This window comes from Balaenoptera musculus, chromosome 6, assembly GCF_009873245.2.
Source record: "Balaenoptera musculus isolate JJ_BM4_2016_0621 chromosome 6, mBalMus1.pri.v3, whole genome shotgun sequence".
NCBI classification, from domain to species: domain Eukaryota; kingdom Metazoa; phylum Chordata; class Mammalia; order Artiodactyla; family Balaenopteridae; genus Balaenoptera; species Balaenoptera musculus.
In genome coordinates, this window is record NC_045790.1 from 111,687,002 (window position 1) to 111,696,106 (window position 9,105).

A 9,105-nucleotide genomic window follows, 5' to 3' on the forward strand; every position below is an offset into this window, starting at 1 on the left:
AGAGCAGGCCTGGTGAGCATCCCTGGGCTGGGCAGATGTCCGTGTCCAGGCCACATGCTGGGATCCTGGGGGGTGGAGCCCATGAGATGGGAGGCCTCTTGGGTAAGGTCATGTATTCCTTTGCCAGGGCTGCTCTGACACAGTACTGGAAACCGGGCGGCTTAAACAACTGACATTTGTCTGGAGGCCAGAAGCTTGAGATCAGTGTGTCGGCAGGACTGGTTCCTCCCGAGGGCCCCGAGGAAAGGATCTGCCCCAGGCCTCTCTCCTTGGCTTGTGGACGGCCGCCTTCTACCTGAGTCTCTTCTCTCTGTGCGTGTGTCTGTGTCCACGTGTCCCCCTTTTGTAAGGACATCATCTTGGAGTAGAGCCCGCCCTAAGGACCTCACTTTAACTATGACCTCTACGAAGACCTTGTCTCCAAACAAGGTCACACTCTGAGATACTCGGGGTTAGGACTTCAACATATGAATCCGGAAGCGCGGCCGCGCCGGCGCATCGAGGGGAAGCGGCAGCGGCCGCGATGGACGTGTGCCGCACGATCCGGCGCCCCAAGACCACCATCTTCACGGACGCCAGGGAATCGAGCGCCGTGTCTGAGCTGAAACGCGCCGTCGAGGGCATCCTCAAGCGGCCGCCGGAAGAGCAGCGGCTGTACTAGGACAACCGGCTTCCGGACGATGGCAAAACACCGGGCGAGTGTGGCTTCACCAGCCGGACGGCACAGCCTCGGGCCCCGGCCGCTGCGGGGCTAGCCTTCAGGGCACACGAAGCCTTTGAGGCCCTGCGCATCCAGCCCTTCTCCAGCGCACGCGAGCTTCTGGCTGTGACGCAGCCGCGGGACTCAGGAAGCCGCGCCAATTAACGACCCGTGCAGTGAGAGGCCACTCCGCTCCCCGCCGCAGTAAAAGAGATTTCGGTGTCCCCTCCAAAAAAATATGAATTTGGGTGGGGGACACACTTCAACCTAGAACAGGTGACTCTGAGCTCAGAGCAAGGATGGGACAGTGACAGTGGCTGTGGAGAGCTTCCTGCCTGGTCCAGCCCGCGGGAGGGCAGACAGAAGCCCCCGGGGACTCAGGAAGCAGCAGCTCTTGGGGGACAAGAATGGGGCCGGCTTTCGGCTGCTGGCACCGGGCTGGGACGCTGGGAGCCTCGAGCAGGGCCTGGCAAAGCCGGGCGGTACCAGCCAGGGATGCAGGCCCAGCTGGCTGGGCTGGAGAAGGCTTCCTGTGAAGTCGCAGCCTTTGAAACCTTGACTAATAAGGTTTTCTTCTCTTTCTAAGTTGAATGCGTCAGTAGCTTCATATAGGATCCCATCTGTCCGCTCCATTGCTGCCAGTCGGATTCTAGGCCCCTGGCCAATTAAAAAAACCAAACCAGCTTAGCATGAATCTGCTTGACAACTAGTTTTGTGAGTGTTCTGTTTTCCCTCGGTGGAAGAGAGGCCTCTTGACTGCCCTTCTGGGTCCTGCCTCCAGAATGAATCCAGGCTCCTGCAGCCAAGGAGCCTGGATGGTGTTTGAATTAGTATCAGGAGGCGGAAAGCGAAAAGGAGACGGCTGTCAGCTAAATGCAAGGAAGGCGTTTTCCACCACGTTGCTCAAGGTTGGAATGGAGGACCCACAGCACTCCGGGCCTGTTTCAGGTTTAGCACTTGGTCCGTGGTCGTGTGAGCTTTTCTTCACCTGGACGTCTCGCCCACGGGCCCCTTGAGCACAGTACTCGACGCTTGTCATTAATAATTAATAACTTGTCATTAATTGTGGGATGCTGAACAAGCGCCCAGGGAGGGAGCCAGGGCGTCACCAGGACTGGTCGCCTATGGGTGTTCAATCTCTTGGTGGGACCCTGGGAGGACATCCACACGGCAGCTGGCGGATGGCAGCGCCCTGGGATTCCCCAAGGCCGGACACGCTGCTGGAGGGGGTGTGTGTGGAGCGGTGGTTGGGGGTGGGGGTGGGGGATGCTTGCTGCTGGGCCGTCACCTGACTTCTCTGTGAGAGGGTGTGTGCCTAACGACGGGAGCTCACGAGGGCAGGCGCCACCCAGAGGCCAGGCTCCAGCAAAGAGTAAGCAGAATCCCTCGTGGGGGTCAGAATAGTGGCTGCGAAAACCAGACGTCTTGCTCAGACAGAGCTCTTCCAGCAGCAGGCAGACACGAAGGGGTCTGTACCAGGCCCGCAGCTGAGCAGAGAAGGCCTCGGCTCCTGTGAGAGTGGGCGGCCCCCAGTAGCAGAGAGACAACATCTGTCAGCAAAGGAAGCGGGCAGAGGACACTACACTGGGGGCCATTTCTGCAGGGGAGACACCTCGCAGGACAGTCGACTTGTTAATGTGCTCAACAAATCTCCAACAAACCCTGCTGTTTTTAGGACCCTCACCACGTCCTATCAGAGCCCGGCCCTGCCCTCCAGCTGCCCTGGCCTGTGGTTCCCTGAATCCTCCATGTCCGTGACCCCTCACCACAGGGCCTTTGCACACACGGTTCCCTCTGCTCCAGGGCTCTCTCCTCCCCTCCCCCAGCTGCCGACCTCTGTCTTTTGATGCCGACATGATCAGATGTCAAATCGAGCCTTCCTTTCCTGCCTTCCCTGACTCCTAGGCTGGCCCAGGGCCCTTCGTCCTGGGTTCTCACCAAACCTCACCACTTTCCCTCAGAGCAGGACTCCCAGCTTGATGCCACACTCTGAATCACGTGCCATGTGCCTGCCTGGCTGTAGGATTCCTGGGAGAGGGGACGTTGTCTTACTTGGTCACTGTTTTATCCCCAGAGGCCAGCACAGGCTTGGCTCACAGGCTTTCTCAAAGGAAAGAGTGATGCCACCAGAGCAGGAGCCCGTGCTCCTTGGAGTGGCCAGAATTCCTGACAAGGGGGTTCAGTGGTTTAGAGAGTGTTCCTAGACCCGGCCCTGGGTTCAAATTTCCATTCTGCCATTGACTGACTTAGTGGTGGTTTCAGGTAAGTCAGGTAACCTCTCTCTCTGAGAGGTGGTGTCACCTGTTCCTTGAACAGGGCAGTGGGAGGAGTCAGTGAGAATATACAGGACAAGGAGCCCTGGGTGCAGGGCCTGGCATGGGGCGGGCTTGGCTGGCAGTGGGGCCAGCGATTCTGCCAGTCTCTCTCTCTCTGCAGGCCTGGATGCTGTTTACTCTTGCCCCAGGGTGGGAGCAGGGGACCTCCTCTGGCTGCCCCGGAGCCATGCAAAGTGGCAGCTGCCCTGAGCTGGCCGGGCAGGCGGGGCCCTGTGGAGACCTGGAAGGCTCCGGGCTGCAGGCACAGTCGGTGGCAGTGGCTCCAGTCCAGCCCGATGACTCTGAGAGGAGCTACTGGCACTCACCACCGGCCCCTCTGTGTCCAGGGCCAGCGGAGCCTTTGGGAAGAACAAGGGGGGCTGGGCGCCCTGCAGGAAGCCGGCTACCTATGCCTGCCCGGACCCGCTGCCCCCGGGAGCCCATGGCTTCCCCAGAGCTGCTCAGACCCCAGGAGATGCCCAGCTGGGACGGAAGCCAGCAGCACAATCTTGAGGGGCTCACTTAACCTCTGGGGGCTCAGTTTCCTCATCTGTGGGTTGGGGGTGGAAATCCCTACCGCGCGCAATGAGAAGACACGCACAAAACTGCCTGGCACGAAACAGGTCCTTAATAGTCTCGGTTCCCGACTCTCAGCCCACAGCTTCCCTGCACTGTGCTCCTGTCCCCTCACCTCCATCCTAGAAGCAGGGTCCCTCTCTCTGGTCTTAGGAGAGGATCCCAATCCCCTTCCGATGGCAGAGTTCAGGCACAGAACGGCTTCTCCCCAGCAGGAGGCAGCGTTGATGAGAAAGACTTTGCCATTGGCCATGGGAACTGGGCAGTAACGGTGACATTTCAGGACTGGCTCTTGGGGCAAGAGATTTTCAGGCTGAATGTGACGAATGAGGGGGTGGGAGGAGGGAGAGTGAGGAGGGGCTGGTGTTCCCCCAAGATAAGGCGTGAAATCCCAGCTTCTCCACTCCCTGGCTGTGTGGCCTTGGATAAGCCTCTTGACCTCTCTGAGCTTCCTCCTCTGTGAAATCTGGGTGGTAACTGGTGCCGATTCCTATCCCCCAGGACTGCTCTGAGGACCACATGGGCTCCATAGGTGAAGCCTTTAGGGTGGTGCCCGGCATGCGGCACGCCCTGCCCTTCCTAGTTGCTGCTGCTGCTGCTGTGCTTACTTTCTATTCCAGGAGCTGGCAGAGTGTTCGAAAAATTCATCAGCTCCAAAACCTCGTCTCCCCAGCAGCAGCAGGAGGGCTACGGGAATACAGCTCGAGGCCTGGGGAGGGGCAGACATTTCCAGACTCCTACCAACCTGGCTGCTTTGAGAAAATACCTAACTTTTTGCCCTTGGACTGGCCAACCGTGCTCACGGCTGGACTGGCTTCTAGAGGGAGTGGAGGCCCAGCAAGGCCGAGGGACTCGGCCAAGGTCACTGTACCCCAGAACCTATGTTTCTCCACAAGCCAAGCTGCCTTCTCCCGGTGCGGCTGGTGTTCTGGAGGGCCTGGCTGGTGAGAGCACTGGGGAGGGGGGAGCTCTGGACAGCCAGCATCTTGAGGCCATGGGACGGGTGGAATTTTCCAGGACCTGCCTGCAGGAGCAGCGACCCTGGCCAATCTGCCAGTCTGTGCAGAGCTCCTGGCACCGACCCAGAGGCAGCTTCCAAACATTCTTAGGCGGAGGGCACTGGGAGGTGGCCCAGGCTCCCCCGATACCCGGGGAGGGGAGCCGCCTGTCTCTGCCCAGAAGGCGGAGGGGGAAGGCTGACCAGGGCCTGGCGTGGAGAGGGAGATGGCGAGGGCACAGCTGGGTGACAGGCATCTCTGTCCCTGTTTCCCCTTCCTACAGACAAGCAGAAGGGCAAGATGAGGAGGGAAAGCAGGGAGATGGGGAGGGGGAGGGGAAAGAGAGGCAAGGTAGGGGGGCCTCCTTGGCCATTAAGCAGGAGTGAGGGAGGTGGCCTGGCTGTGTCCCCATGGATGTCATCACACGCTGTCATGGCCCGGGAGCAGTGCTTTTCCCGTGAAATGGCCAGGGTTTCCTCCCCTCCCTCAATGCCATCTTCTTCTGGGGTTTGACACCATCCTGGTAGAAGAAGTAATTAGGAGACCAAGTGGCCACTATGGTGGCCACTCCAAGGGTCACACTCCTATGACCCTGTCCCAGGTGGGGCCCACCTCTCCTCCCCCAGGAAGCCTTCCTGGATTGCCCTCAGCTCCACTGAGCACCTTTACCCCTCTGGGCCCTGACACACTACAAGCAGTTGCCATGAGGCATATGGAGGGGTGGAGGGGTGGAGGGGGCGCGGGTCATTTCACATCCATGGAATAGTGGACCCTTCACAGTGAACCATCCGGTTCTGAGGGCCTGACGGGGTCCAAGCAGCTTCCCAAGTTCCCGGTCAGCATCCTGAGATGGACCAGTCTTTCCTCTGCGTGTGTCGGACACACTGGGGGCAGGGAAGGAGGGGGAAGGGAGGAAGAGACTGACTCTTTTTCTTAGGCTGATTTAGTGGCACGAATGATGCAAGATCGTCCTTCAGTACATTGAGTAAGGAAACAGCAGTGCTGTCCCCCGTTTTTCAGCGCTTCTGACTTGCAGGGACCAGGCTAAGTGCCTCCTACGCATGCACCTCTGAGATGGGCCTGACACTGTCCCCACCTTACAAAACAGAGGCCTGGGAGTGGCCCAGGGCCTCACAGCCATGGCAGGAACTGGCTCTTAGCCAATGGGGAGCGTTCGAAGCCAGATGAATGACCAGCCCCGCCCCTGAATTCATCCCCGTTTTAGAGACCAGAAAATAGAGGCCAGTGAGTTCAATGACCACCTCGAGGTATCACGGGTAATCGGGTAGATCAAGAGCCTGGGGTTCTTCCTCCTGACCGGGGATGGCAGACATTTCACTGGCTGCCTGCCACGCGTCCATCTGGCTGCCTGGAGCCCTGGGCTAAGAAGGATTCAGAAGCCATGTTTGGGCCCAGTGCGAAAGGGCACTGGGGTTGATTAGCAATGTCTGCCAAGGGTGTGGGCGGGGGAGCAGCGGCCTGCCTGTCACACGTTGCCCTGCTGGATTATACCCTGCTAGCCCTGAGCTGACGGACGCCTTTCTACCCTGGCAGTCAAGAAGTCAATTTGATTTCCCTGGGGGACTTACAGGCCCATCGGTCCTAGAGCTACAGTCTGGGGGCTTCATGGAGGGACTTAGGGGACTGTGATAGCCTTTGAGAACCTGAGCTGGTGCATCCACCGGGCATTAGCGGTGATGCCCTGGTGCCCAAGGCTTTCTGCACTTTGGGTTTAGCCTGAGCCACAGCAGGGAGAATGCTGGGGGTTTTAATAAACCTTGCCAGAGAACAGCTTTTGGAGCTGGTCTGTATTATCATAGAAGAACTGCCCTGGGATCTGAAGACGAGGAGGGCCATTCGGAATCTACTGCACCATTTTCATAAGAGCCAAATGAAATGCAAGCTCCAGCTGCCTTTGGCTCCCAAACCACGGCCTCGGGCTGCTTCTGCATCTCAATGCTGCAATAATAAATCTTCCTCCGTGAAGCGTGCAGAGGTGCATTTCCCCGACCCGCTGTGGGTGTTGGGAGGCAGCGCAGGTCCTTGCGACATCGAGGGTATATTACGTGTGTCAGAGAAAGGAAGGAACAAGTGTGCAAGTACGGCACTGGACCTGCTTAGCTGCGCTGACCATATTGGCTAAAAAGAGTTCGTCTCGGAAATCGGTTTTCCGCCTTTGTTTGTCCTACCTTACAGGGCTCAGGAAACGGGAGCTCACGGTCCTCATCCAGAGCAGAGGAATCTGGAAGTGGAAATGAACAGGAGAGTAAGAAAGGCAATGGTGATGGTAATCACAGTGATGTGCCAGGTGCCACGTGCCGGGGGCTGACCTCGTGCCAGGCTCTGTGCTAAGTGATTCAGGTTAATTTCAGCAACAGCCCCATCAGTGGGTGGTGTTACTAGTCACAGATGAGGGGATGGAAGTCCAGAGAGGGTACGTGACTTGCTGGGGGTCACACAGTCAGTAAGAGGCAGGGCTGGGATTATTGCTGCTGGCTTCTAAAGCCTCTGCTACTAGACGCATCTGTGGTGGGATTCGGCTGCCCTGGCTTTGGTGTGTAAGGCTATAGGGCCAGCCCCGGGTCAGGAGGGAGCTGGAGCCTCTGTCCCAGGGGAGGTATGGGTGGGGTCTTCCCAATTCCTTCCCTTGGTCCCTCTTGGACTCCTAGTCTTGGAACTGGACCCTGAGCCAGGGCTGGGTCTCACCCAGGAGGTTTTAGAACTTTCTGGACTGCCAGAACCTTTAGAACGTAGCAAAAAATGATGACACTTTGATCCACTGGCTTGTTGGCATGAGTCTGGACTGCAGCTGGGAACAAATACATTCTACTGGAGGCCGCCAGGGACAAGGTGAAGGCACCTCAGAGGTCACCCAGGTCAGAGGTCACAATGTCAAATAAGGAAGAAGGCTCCTGGTGGGGTATGGTAACCCAGAGCATGCCCCACTTTTTTCCCCCCCAGTTTTTGTTTGCCTTTAAGTATAACACACATAGAAAAGTGCCCAGAGCATACGTGAGTATGTGAATGAGTGCCCACGAGTGTATGAATTTACACACACTGGACGCCTGTGTAACCAGCACCCCAGAAGGCCCCTCCCATCTATGTGTGCATTTCTTGTAAGTGAAATCGTACAGCATGTCCTCTTTGTGTCTGGCCCGTATCACTCAAAATCATGCCTGGGAGATTCACCCATGTTGTTGCCTGTCATGGTAGATGACTCATTCTCATTGCTGTATAGTATTCTTTGGGTGAGAATACGACATTTTACCCATGCTACTGTTATTGGGCCTCTGGGTAATTATAAACATGCTATGAATGGTCTGAGGCATGTCTTTCCTGAACATGTTTATGCATTTCTGGTTGGAGCAGAATTGCTGGGTCATTGGGTATGCGTATGTTCAGCTTTATTAGATTTGCCACACAGTTTTCCAAAGTGTTGTTCCAATCTACCTTCCACCAGCAATGCATGACAGCAGCATTTCCACATCCTTGCCAACTTCTTGGTATTCTCCATCTTTTCATTTTAGCTGTTCCGGGGGGTGTGTAGTGGGATCACCCCATGGCTGCTCTTTGCATTTCCCCGATGGCCAGTGAGGTTGAGCCCCTTGTTATATGGTTATTGACCATTTTTCTGGGGCATGGTTCTGGCCCTTTTTTCTCTTGGTATGTTTGTCTTTTTCTTACTGGTTTATAGGCATGTTTTAAATACAAGTCCTTTTATTGCAAATAACTTCTATTCTGTGGATTACCTTTTCCTTCTCTTAGTAGGTTCTTCTGTTGAGTAGATATTCTTACAACAGTCCAATCTTTTAATTTTTTAAATTTATGGTTAGTTTTTTTTTTTTTTTTTTGCCATGTTTAAGACATCTTTGCCTATTCTGAGGTCACAAAGATGTATCCTCTAAATGCTTTATTGCTTTGCCTTTCACATGTAGAGCTGTGATCCGTGCGGAGTGTGTTTTTTGTAATTTGTGAGGTATGTTTTCAAGGTGACTTCCTTTCACCATTATCCTGTAGGGGTGCCCCTGCTGACTGTGTTGGGTGGGGGCGGGGGGAGCTTCTGTTTTTGGAATCTCTCTGTGTTCCATTGGTCAGAATGTCTATCCTTGTGCCAATCCCATGCTGTCCTAATTACCACGGCCTCATGATAGGTGCCATCTTGCTCTGTTTTCAAGATCTTCTTGTTTGTTCTTGGCTCTTTGCTTTTCCATATAAAATTTTACATCAGCTTGTCAATTTCTACCAAAAAGAAACCCACTGGGATTTTGGTTGGCATTGCATTGAGTTTAGGTCTTAATCAGGGGGAAAGCATATTTACAGTATTGTAGTTTTCCAATCCATGAACATAGTATATTCCTCTATAACCTCATTAATTTCTCTCAATAACATTTTGTATGTTTCAGTGTAAAGGTCTTGGGTGTCTTCATTAGACTTCTTCCAACTTTCAAATTTACAGCTAATTCACAAGAATAAAATAATGGCAATTCTAAACCTTGCCCACCTGCCCTAAAGATAT

At 55.2% G+C, this 9,105-nt stretch overlaps 1 pseudogene; it reads left to right on the forward strand.

The window, feature by feature from the left end:
* Positions 1-487: 487 nt before the first annotated feature.
* LOC118897553 lies at positions 488-880 on the forward strand (annotated as a pseudogene).
* Positions 881-9,105: the final 8,225 nt, after the last annotated feature.